A 12053-nucleotide genomic window follows, 5' to 3' on the forward strand; every position below is an offset into this window, starting at 1 on the left:
GAGATAGACATCACACTAACATGAATTTTACTGTCCCTATCACCAAATTCATCTTGAAATAGAAATCCTGCCATTTCCCCAGTAATCCAAAACATAGAGTAGAAAATATGACTTCATGTAACTTTCTGCATCCTTGATAAAAGGCACCCTAAATCAGCAAGCCTGGGTGTTCATCTCTCAGAGACACTGCAGAAAAACTGCCTCAAAATTACCACAGTGCCTGTGGGGCTCAGCAGTTCCCTGTGGTGGGGCCATTGGAGCTGGCTGGAACTGGCCATGTCCAGCCCAGGGTACATATCCCACACGTATATGATATTGGAATATTTAAAATTATAGTATTTCAAAAATTCTAACAAAATGTCACTATTTTGTAAATGACACATTCTGTATATGTCTCTCAAATTGAAGTTGCCCATAAACTATCTGTATGGCAGAAGGACATTCAGACAGTCACACGTAGTATTCTGTAAGCCCATTTAGTAACCTGAAAGATATAATATCCTCTTCCCCACTTCAAATTTTGCTAGTGAGAACACCAGTGCATATGCATTTAAGATGACTACACTTTCAGCTTATCAGAGACACTGCTCAAATTGTATCAATTCCATACTCTTTCTGAAAAGGACACAGTCATTTTAACAAGCATTATCCCAGTTTTCATCTATATTGGATAGATCAGATTTCAAACTGCAGTCATTAGAAACCATTGTGGCTTCATAAACTGGGCACAACAAATACAAAGTACACCTAACTACAGCAGTCCAGGACTCTGGGTTTAGCTCAGCTGCCATCTGTCCCAGGAAGGAGACAAGGTGTGGTTCATGCATTCTCTCCAACATTCAGACCTTTGAAGTTGCTCGAAGTTACAGTTGTAGTTTGTCTCCCCTGAGTGTCCATGCTCCAGTCATTCCTGAGACCCAGTGACACAAAACAGCTGGATGGACTCTAATGCTTGAAGTTTCCTTCTTGAGCCAGGCAGTGAGACAGCTTTTACAGCCTTGTTGCACCTGTGAAGCATAGATTATTACTGGAGAATAGAGACCATGGCAACATAACAGACAATTTATGTCCCCTAGCACATAAATCCTTATTCTCACATTAAAAAAAACAAAACAAAACAAAAAAATCACAGAAACCACTGACAAACAAGAGCTATGAGCCATAGCACTGGCCAGCAGATATTGGCTTGGTCAGAAGAAAGTGAGATTTGGAGAAAATGAATTCTAGAGAGACCTTTATCTTCCCAACTGAGCTCAGCAAACCTCAGCTGAGCTCAGTTGTCCAAGTGGTGCGTGGCAAAGCACACCACTTCTGCTCAGGAAACCCTGATTTTTTTCATAAAATATTGACTTGCTATCTTGAATTTTTTGTAAAAGCTATTTGTAATTTGATGCTGCTGTCAGAGACAAGATACAATGTGATCCCTGGGATTAGCACTAACAAGCTGCTGAAAACTGGTAAAAAGTGCATGTCTTATTTTCAAGAAAATCACTTTAAGAAGGGATAATAACAACTAATTCTGCAGGGCATATAAAAAAAGAAAATCCACAATAGCCACTGAGTTATCAGATACAGAAATAAAAACAAACAAACAAATAAATATATAAATAATTGTTTATTGATCTAGACCATGTTTCAAGGAGCAGTTGGAAACTCCAACATCTTTCAGTAACGAGCTTCTTAGACAGGATGAGTAGAATTGCATCAACTTTATCTTTAAACTACCCTATCCTTTCATTCTGTTGTCATAAACTTCAAACAAATCATTCACCTGGAATCATAAGAAGGGGGCAGAACTGAACTGATGCCATCATCATTGGAACTATGACAGAAACGAGCTATACCACAGAAGGACCTATCCCATATCATGTGGGACATCAGCAATAAAACACTTACTGGATTTACATGGAGAGGAGAGAATTGCATCTCTTTAAGGAAAGAATCTGCTTAGCTCACATGGAGTTTGAAAGTAGCATATAAAAATAAGAACTCACTAACCAAGAAATATGCCATGCCCATAAGTAACCATGAGTAATGATTCAGCTACAGAGAAATGGCTACAAAAATGAGGAACTACAATTAATGTGTACTACTTCAGTTTTATTCAAGTGCTCCTAAAAAAAAGGTGGATTGCCACCAGATTAATGTACTGCAAAAGGATGAAAGGTGGCCTCACAAGGAAGGACTTCTTATCTATTCAGCGAAGGAAAGAAATTATACCTTACATGAAGAAAAATGCAACTGGCAGCAAATTTAAGATGTATCCAGCTCACATGTTGTCACAGGTTTATAGAACAATATCGTTAGAAGGGACCTCAAAAAGTCATTGACTTCATCCCCCACAGTCCAACGCAGGACCACTATATTTAGGCCATTCATGACAGGCATTTCAAACTATTCTTTAGAAATCTCCTATGATGGAAGAGCAAAAACCTCTCTATAGAATTTACTCCATAAACCTCATCATTAAAAAAATAACAACGCCTGTCCCTACTCCCAAGTCCCCCCCCCAAACAACGCACACAAACAAGCTTTGGCCTAGTGTGTAAATCAATTTTTTCTCAATGTAATACAAATCCCATTGCTTCCTGTGCTATCCATAATGAGTACAAAGAACAGACTACTTCTTCCCTCTTCATAGATGCTTTTTATATATTTGAAGACTTAATGTGGCCCCACCCTTTCTTCTTCACTTTCATTAAGGTAAAGAAACTTAGCACTGAGTAACATTCAAGCATTTGTTGAAGTTCTGTCCTAAACAAAGAAGTTGTTGCAACTTAGGCTTAAGAGAGGCAAGCATACAACTTCTACACTGAGGATCAAAACTTGAAGTCTCTTCAAAACCTCAGGAATGAAACATGAAAGCCAGGAAGAAATATATTACTTTTATTGCAGTATTGAGTCTGATCTGCAATCGCATATTTAACCAGTCTGTTTCCACTGCTGTTACCTTCCATACAAAGTCACAGAAACCAGCCTTTCAATCAGAAAAGTCTAACACGATGAAGACTCATCCTGCACTTAATTGAATCAACTACCTGGAAACTTGTCCTAGACTGAAGAAAAAATTCTTTTGCATTTCTGCTAAGCTTCAGCATAGCAGGTTACAATACCCTCACAATACATCCAATTTTAAGAGTGTTTTTTGTCCATGAACTATCCTGTATTTGTCATCTGTCACAGGTCATTTAGCTTAGACAGGATGATAATAATAGGAGGAAGGTGCAGGGAAAAAGAACACTTACAAGTCATCACATTGACAGTGAAGGACAGAATACATGTTGTTTTGTTTCATCTTTTACCATAATATACTTCTCCAGTATCCTTGTGAGTTTTAGGATATTTCAGTGCTCTTCCCTTCCAGATAAAGGAGGTGCTATAGCCATTCCCACACTACAATCCCCTCAAGTTTTTAACATTAATATCTATGCCTGACCACTGAATATGTACCCAGCTTATTCATAAAAATAATGGACAGCCTTCTCTAGTATACAATTAATATTATAAAGGCATACATTTCAAATTGTTATCTACAAATACTGAGCCTGATTTATTGTGAAGCATTAACACTTAAAAGCAAGCAGTGAACGGCGAATGAGGAGTCTCTAAGAACAGAACTCTGTAGCATTTGTATTTTCTGTTTTCCTTTTCTGTATCTATTTTTTATCTCTAGGTCCCCTTTCTATACAGTCAATAAAGAGGCTTTCACATATGTTTTAATGTTTTCCTCCAAACTTTATGTGTGCTGTCCTCTGCATTATTGTCATCACCTACTCTGCTTTAGTAGATGGCAAATTATCCCTCAATGCCTTGTGTGAAGAATTGAAAAAAACAGATCAACTACCAAGGAGTAGCTCTCCTGTACCTGGGGAGGATTTTCCTGCTGCAAGTGGGGAGGAACAACTCCATAGCACCAGCATATGCTGGGCGGCAACCAACTGGAAAGCACCTTGGCAGAAAATAATCTGAGGCTCCTGGTGGACACCAAATTGAACTTGAGCCAGCAACATGCTCTTGCAGTAAAGAAGGCTAATGATATCCTGGGCTGCATTAGGAAGAGTGTTCTCAGCAGGTCAAGGGAGGCGATCCTTCCCCTCTATGCAGCACTGGTAAGGTGGCACCTGGAGTCCTGCATCCAGTTCTAGGATCTCCAGAACAAGAGAGAGATGAAACTACTGGAGAGAGAATAGTGAAGGGCCAGTAAGATGATTAAGGGACTGGAGCATCTGGAGCATTATGAGGAAAAGCAGAGAGATCTGGGACTGCCCAGCCTGAAGAAGACAAGGCTCAGGGGAGATTTTCTCACTGTATATAAGTAACTGAATCATAGAATCATTTAGGTTGGAAAAGACCTTTAAGATCATAGAGTTCAACCATAAACCTAACACTGTCAAGTCCATCACTAAACCATGTCTCTAAGTGCCACATCTACATGTCTTTTAAACACCTCCAGCAATGGTTACTCAATTGCTTACCTGGGCAGCCTGTTCCAAAAGTTTGACAACTCTTTCCATGAAGAATTTTTTTTTTTTTTAATGTCCAGTCTAAACCTCCCCTGGTGCAACTTCAGTCTGTTTCTTCTCATCCTATCACTTGTTGTTTACAACAAGTGTTTACCACCCTGAAGGGAGGGTGTAAAGAAGATTGAGCTAGGTTCTTTTCAGTGGTGCTCAGTGACACGACAAGAGGCAATGGGCACAAACTGAAACACAGAAGGTGATGTCTGAACATCAGGAAATGCTTTTTTTACTGTGAGGGTGACCAAGCACTGGTACAGGCTGTCCAAAGAATTTGTGGAGTGTCCCACCTTGGAGACATTTAAAAACCATCTGGACATGGTCCTGGACAGCCTGCTGTAGGGTGTTCTGCTTTTGCAGGGGCTTAAAAGTAGTTGACCTTCAGAGGTCCCTTCCAACCTCAACCATTCTGAGCTACTGTTCTGTTATTGCTGAATTATTTGGAATGCCATGGCAATTCTGTATTAAAGGGTAAAAAGCTGCTAACTCTGGTAACTGTGCTGCAACCATCAGCAGGGCATGGATTTTGAAATTCCAGTTGAAATAATACTAACATAAGCCTAGAGGTCCAAGAAGATAACAACAAGCCCATTTTCAGCTAAATCAGGAAGCACAATATTCAATTCACCTCACTGGCATATCACTGTAGTATCCCATCTTAATTAGGAGTTGTGTGCAGGACAATTGTCAGGACAGAAGTATTGTCCTGGTGGCAGAACTACCACATCAGACCCATACCTCATCTCTGAAGACAGTCACTCCCAGAAGGCACAAGAAGTAACATAATAAACATAATTTCAAAATAATATAAACCTGAGCGAAAATTTCTTCCTAAACACCAGCTACTGCAAATTGGCTTATGATCTAAAGCTTGAGGGTTTCTATCCTTTATATTACTACCTCACTGCAAACTGTTTCCATCAACAATGTGGTTAGAATAGAGTAAGTCAATTAGCAGAGTCCCTCCACCTGGTTGCTGGATTCAGCATGTGTTAGTTTTGGAAAATACAAAATATATGTACAAATGGAGATGCTTGTGCATCTTTGTCAGCTCTGCTTGTCTGGGGACATGTTCCTTTTCTGAGACAAGACTAAGCAAAGAGAAGCAAAGCACTGGCTTGTAGTGTTTCAAAATTGCCAAGAATCTCTCTTATTTTAATCCTTAATTGTACACTACAATTTCTATGACTGGGATAAACTCCCGTGCATATTTATATATACATATATTTTATTAGTTTCTTTCTCTCATTGAATGATCAATCATATTTTAAGAACTACTTCAGCTAAGAGTACAGCTATTTTGCCTGTTGTAGAGCTGTTGAGATATTGTTTTGGTTGTCAAAACTGGCCAGCTTTACAGGTTACCTTATGCAGAACTTTTTGAGGTAAGGGTAAAAGCTACCCTATATGAATCCCTCAAGGTCTTTCAGTAAGTCGTATTTGACATCCCATTTGTCATCCTGAAATTCTGAGAACGGAAGACAAATGGCCCTCAAAGTTGAAGGGAATCCTTCAGACAGAAATCACTTAAAAAGTAATAAGTTAATAAAGTCTAGAGACGCTCATGCAGAGTAGTCATCAGGCTCATGGACTGGGATTTTACTCAGACCTCTTTAAATAACTTCCTAGATAAAGAAGAGAATTTAATTTTCCTGATAAAATTAGACCAATTAATCAGACAGCACAGCAAAGGATATATTTCCCTTCTATAAGGGGAAAACCAGATAAGTTATGATAAAGAATTTATTAGCAAGAAGAGTTCTCCTTAGACTTCTTTGGGAAATGAAGGACAAGCCAATAGTAAAATATTTTAAAGATCATTGTGGGCTTTTGGAGCACTGGTGAAATGTGCACCATCTATCAAGATTATTAAGATGAAACTATTAACCTTCTGACAGTTTAATAACCATTCTTTATGTTATAATAACACAGGGCCCCTTTGGGATCAGAGTTCCAATTTGGGAGGCAGTGTCCATCATTTGTCAAGGAAATAGAACCTTTGTGTTGGGCAAAACAGCAACAGGACCATCCTCACCTACTTTTTCCTCCCTAAACTATGCAACCTGCAGCTTCATGTCCAGGCTTCTTTCTTTTTATAGGTGTTTTCATGTAAATAGAGCCATTTAGTCTGCACACTTCCTGGGGAATCACAAGTCACCGGACTATAGGAACAAATCAGAAAACAGGATTAGTGAAGTTTGGTCTCAATAATCTGAACACTCCTGCAGATCTTAAGGTTTTAGACCTTTTATAGCATTGACATGTTAATGTACCAGACAAATGCCAAATCCCAGGTAACTTGTATCAGTTACCACTTGCAGTTACACCATAACCAGGCACAGCGTGAAAAGCAACACCTTAGTGCAGCACCTGGAGAAGAACTTGCACCTCCCTTCACACACACTTTGTCTAAAAAGTAGAAACTAGGAGTATTAATATTCATATCATGCATAGCTACTGGCACACACACCTGTATTCCGAATCCATCAGGTTTAACATTCACACACTTGCTGGCACACACTGATGTTCTGGAGTCTATAGAAAACCACTTTTTAAACCTTTAGTAGGCAGCACTGCAGCCCAGCTGCTCAGCACGAAGGACGAGAAGCCCCAAGCACTCCAGATGCTAGCGTAAGTGGTTACCTAGTGAGAAACCTGTCTGACTTATTTTTCTTTCCTCGTGATTTTCCAGCTGTTCACTTCCAATAACCTTACCTCCCTGGACTTACTCCTACATCACATATAAGGAATCCTCACATTTTGAATGCTGACTATCAACTCCCTAAAGGAAAAGGAGTGAGAGCTCTGTAGATAAGGACAAAAATCGCAATACAACTCTGTCAATTAATATTGGAGCAAATAATTTGAGCATATAGCAAATGTGGAAACACACCCTTTCTGTACATACATGTACCTCCTGATCAAATAATTTACACAAATTAGAAACAGAAGAGAAATGGGAGACAGGACAGGCTTGGAGAACAGGGCAAGAGGACCAGTGGAACAGTATGATGGGATGCCTAACAGGACAACAATGCTTGCAAATGTCCTCATATGCTACTGCCATTGAACTGTAGCCCAGGAAAGGGGCAGAGGTAAAGATCCAGGGAATGGGAGGCTGGTGGGTAACTGTCTCTATACATGAAACTGTCATCAAGTACTTTATTTGCTACAGATTTGCTTAATTCTAAACAATAAGCATTCAAGAGGGGTTCCTGGTTCATCCAGCACAGCCATCTTCAGAGAAATATGCCAGTACTCCCCAAAACTTTGTTGTCATATAACCAAAATGAAAACCATTTCTCCAGAAAGTAACTAGTCCTGACATAATGAGAACATTCCACAGAATTCCCTCTTACAATCTCATTCATGTCTTTCATAGGTATTCCATACCCACATTACAATCTATATTTTTTGCATTATTCTTGTGAGTATCAACATTCATATTTAGCCAAGAAATTCTGCTGGCCTGAGAAGTGGCAATGCACAATTGCTCAGTGAGGAGTCTTTTGTAGAAATATCATTGTAGCCATGTCAAAGGTTTTAACTAGATTGAATTCTACCATGTGTGTATTAAAGAAAAGTGCTTTCTAGTCAGTATGGCTTCCTTATACAATTCATCCTCTGCTGCCACAGCCCAGCATTTCACATATAACACTTTGAAGGGACAACGGCTCAGAGTCTGCTTGGATTTGAATCTATGGTTTACCTGAGCTCACAATACAGACAGTGTTCAGTTCTGAAGGCTGTGCCCTGTAGCTCACTTCCCCAAATGTGCAGATGCTCAGATTTAGGTTATGGGTCACGCCCATGTCTAGCTGCATATACTTCTGCAGGGACAAATTGCAATGCTGGAAACAACCGACCATATCACCAGGCTAGTTAATTACTCAGGAGGAGCAGTTTAGATCATGCTGGTTTAGTTTTAAAGAGTATTTCAAACAGAGTGTGAGGACTGAGACAAGGAGGGGGGAAAAAAAAAAAAAAAAGGAAAAAAAAGACCAACACAGAACAAAAACACCTGTAGTTTTGCTCAAAGACTATACTGCAGTGTTTAGATCATATATTTGTTTTTCTCTTACCTCTTTGGATTTCATTTTCTGTGTCACGTTGTACCAGGGAGCAGATTGGTTTATTTGGTTGTCCATTCAACATTCCATAAAGGTCTGTTCCCAAAACACTTTCTGCCCCATTTTGCAAACCAGCTGTTCCTAGACAGTCAGGTCTTCAGCTGGTATAGAAAATACTACTGTGCACTGTAGTCAGTGTAGCAATGGGCAAAGTAAGAATAACTCCTGTATGTTTTTAATACCTTAGCAACCTCTTGGTGTTTTCCCAATCTCAGTCAAGCTATCAGCAAAGCCTGTAGTAGCATTCAGGAAAAGAGATGACAAAAGCAAAAGAAACCATACCCACAGACTGAGTGCTCCTGAACACAGAAAATGGAGGTAGGGGGAGGACACATGCAGGGAAGGAGGGACAAAATCAGACAGTATCCTAGAAACAGAGGCCCAAATAAACACAGGTGATTATATTTACTGTCTGCTGGAAAACCCTAATCAACACAGCCCTCAGTATGCACTTTTTTTTTTCTCTCCTGTAAATTTTGCTGACTTGGTGTTTGCTTAAATTCAGAAATTATACAAACTTTTATAAGCATTTGTGCATACCAGCATTTCTACATGCACTTTTGGCCCTATGCCTAATTTGATGTAGTTGACATCTGCAACCTTGTTACTTTTTGAGAATTCAACTTTGACCTCCATCTATTACTTCTCCAATGCTGTTCAATTTTGTGTCCTACCTTATGCTTGGCAAAATTGCGTTTGTGTTACTGACTGACAGTCCTAACAGATGTCTTTGGGTGACCTTAGTACCCTTCTGCAACTGTCAACTCTTTCCAAGTTTCTAATTTAAAACATCTCCCCCAAATTTCATCACTGTTTTGTGTCAGCAGTCCAGGGGAAAAAAAAAAAAAGGAACTCATTTGCATAACCTTTCCCATCTACGAGTATCTGAGTGCCTAATAAGACACCAAATATCTTCTTTATGCCATCTTGTGTCCCTACATTTAGGCAAGGTCAAGCTGAGCCTTCCTACTGAACTGAAACCATTTCAAAGAAAGGTACTGATGTTCCCTCTCCGCCCTTCCACCCCTGGGAATTAAGTACAGCTACCCAAAACCCTCACCGTCTCCTCAGCTCACCTCATTAATTCTAATCAGAGTTCCTTAGGATCCTTGCAAATGTAGGGATTTTTCTTTTCACTGTAATTGTTGAAATCACTTGCAGAAAAACACTGTATTTCAGATGATCTTATGTGGGAAGTCATTTATACCTCTGAACTGCTTTCCTAGATGTTTTCATATTTGACTTAAATATAAATTTTGTGAACTTTTGAAGACTACTGTATTTTCATCTGATTTGTTAGGCTTCAATCAAAGAACACCAACATAAAACATGTGCCATTGCATCCCACATTGGATAATGATGCTAAAAACCTCTGTGTAATCCTATGCTTCCCTACATCACCAGTGAAGCAATCTGATACAGTCACTGCTTCTTTCTCATACAAGCCTTTTCTTCTCTTCCAGTCCCTGAGAGTTTTTGGTATTTTGACCCCAGGATTAGACTAAGGAAGAAAAGTGTTCTAGGATTTAATTATTGACAGTGTTAGGGTTTTTTAATTGTTTTCTTCAGCATGGTCTCTGTGTTTTACACTATTGCCATTAACCAACTTGCTCTCAATTAAGCTGCATGAGAGCTTTGACTGTGAGGAACTCAGGCACTTATACCAAATTCCTTTCTATTCAAAGCTTTTAAGAACATGTTTAACTCCAGGCATGCATTTAAGTCACACAAAACTCAATGGCTCTTAAGAACATACATATTTTTTGAATCCAAAAGGATTTGAAGCCATGTTCAATTATTCTGATGAAACTGAAGCTGGAAATAACAGATACTGTTACTCTAATCTGCAGTCGTCTAAGTGTATTTGTAATTAGCAGTGTGTACATGTTCAATGAGAGGCATGGAAAAAGCTGCAGAACCCCTTAATATTTGCTATCATGGTGTCCTTTAAAATGTCATGGTATATGAAGTATCCTTGGAACAGAAATCTAGAAATGGCTTTTAGAATGGGAGAAATGTATTTTGCAGAGTACAGAACACTAGGGCAAGAAGTAGCATACACTCTAGTAAAGATACCATGAGTCAGAGTGCAAACAATTAATTTCCATTATTACTTAAGTGCTGGCAATGGCTATAGTTAAGAGTCAGAAAGTGATACCTTGTTTAAAGTGCTTCCTTGGTCACTTACAACTTACTGCAAAATTATTTGTTCTTTCTAGGACCACACTATGCTGAAAACCTGGCATTACCATAAAGCTTGGGAAAATAATTTCCAGGGTTTTTGAGAATAAGAACAGAGAAAGATGAGGGCTGGCCCCAGAAGAAAATTGCACATACCAAACAGGTCCAGGACCTAAGTTTTTTCTACTTAATGTCTACAGAATGGTAACCCTTGGAATGCCGTAGTTCCAAATTAACAGTTTATTCTTACAGTAGCACTCTGACATCTTCCCTGTCTCTTCAGGTAATGAGTGACTAAAGCACTGATGTTCAGACAGAAAATCTGCAGCTACAGTTGCAGCTAGATTGGCTGAGTCCCAAATCTATGCTCTGTGGACTAGGACAACCTTCGTTTCCTTTCACAGACAGCTAGTATTAGACAGTACAATAGTCTTATAGGGATAAATAACCTTTTCAGTGTCCCAACAAAAAAATACTGCTTATGAGCTGGGTATAGAGGAAAATATGGACAACTAACATCAAGGAAGCAGTACAATGGTCAAGAAAGCAGCAGGAGGGAGGCAGCCAGGAATGGTGTGCGAGCAGAAGGACATCATGGCCACAAATGAGAACACCTGAAATAGCCAAGAGCATTAAGCTTTGGTCAGAAGAACTAAAGGCTAACATATGATTTCCTCCAGGGAGGAGCAGGCCAAAAGAACATCCCAGGGGTCACAGCTATCATCAAGCTGACTTTCCTCTTCTTGCATCTATACTAGATTAAACCAAATATGCTGCCAACAGCACCAGGCCTGCAGCAAGGCATGTGTACCTTCCCCTCTGTCACGATCAAGTATTCAGTTGTCGTAACACACACGTCTTTGTACAAGTACACTGAAGCCCTAATCCGAGAGGGCTGTAAGTAGTATCCACATTACTTTTATGGTGTATGTGCATCTGAGTGAATGAAACATGCATCTGCGTTTGAGCTAAGTAAATTAAGTATCAAGAACTTGTATAGGTTCATCTGGACTGTGCAAATGATACTTTAACACATACACACACTTTACAAGAAAATTACCTGCTTTTTTCATAAATCCTCACAAGAAATTGGAATTTTACTAACTGGTAAACATTTGAAGCCCAAGGAGAAAAGAGTTCAAAATGAAAGTTCCCTTAAAACAAAGCACACACAAAGAAACCTCACAAAAACACAGGAGATAAGAAGGAGGGAGAAGGTCTTGAC

This window comes from Streptopelia decaocto (genome assembly GCF_964273445.1).
Source record: "Streptopelia decaocto genome assembly, chromosome: 1".
Lineage (NCBI taxonomy): Eukaryota > Metazoa > Chordata > Aves > Columbiformes > Columbidae > Streptopelia > Streptopelia decaocto.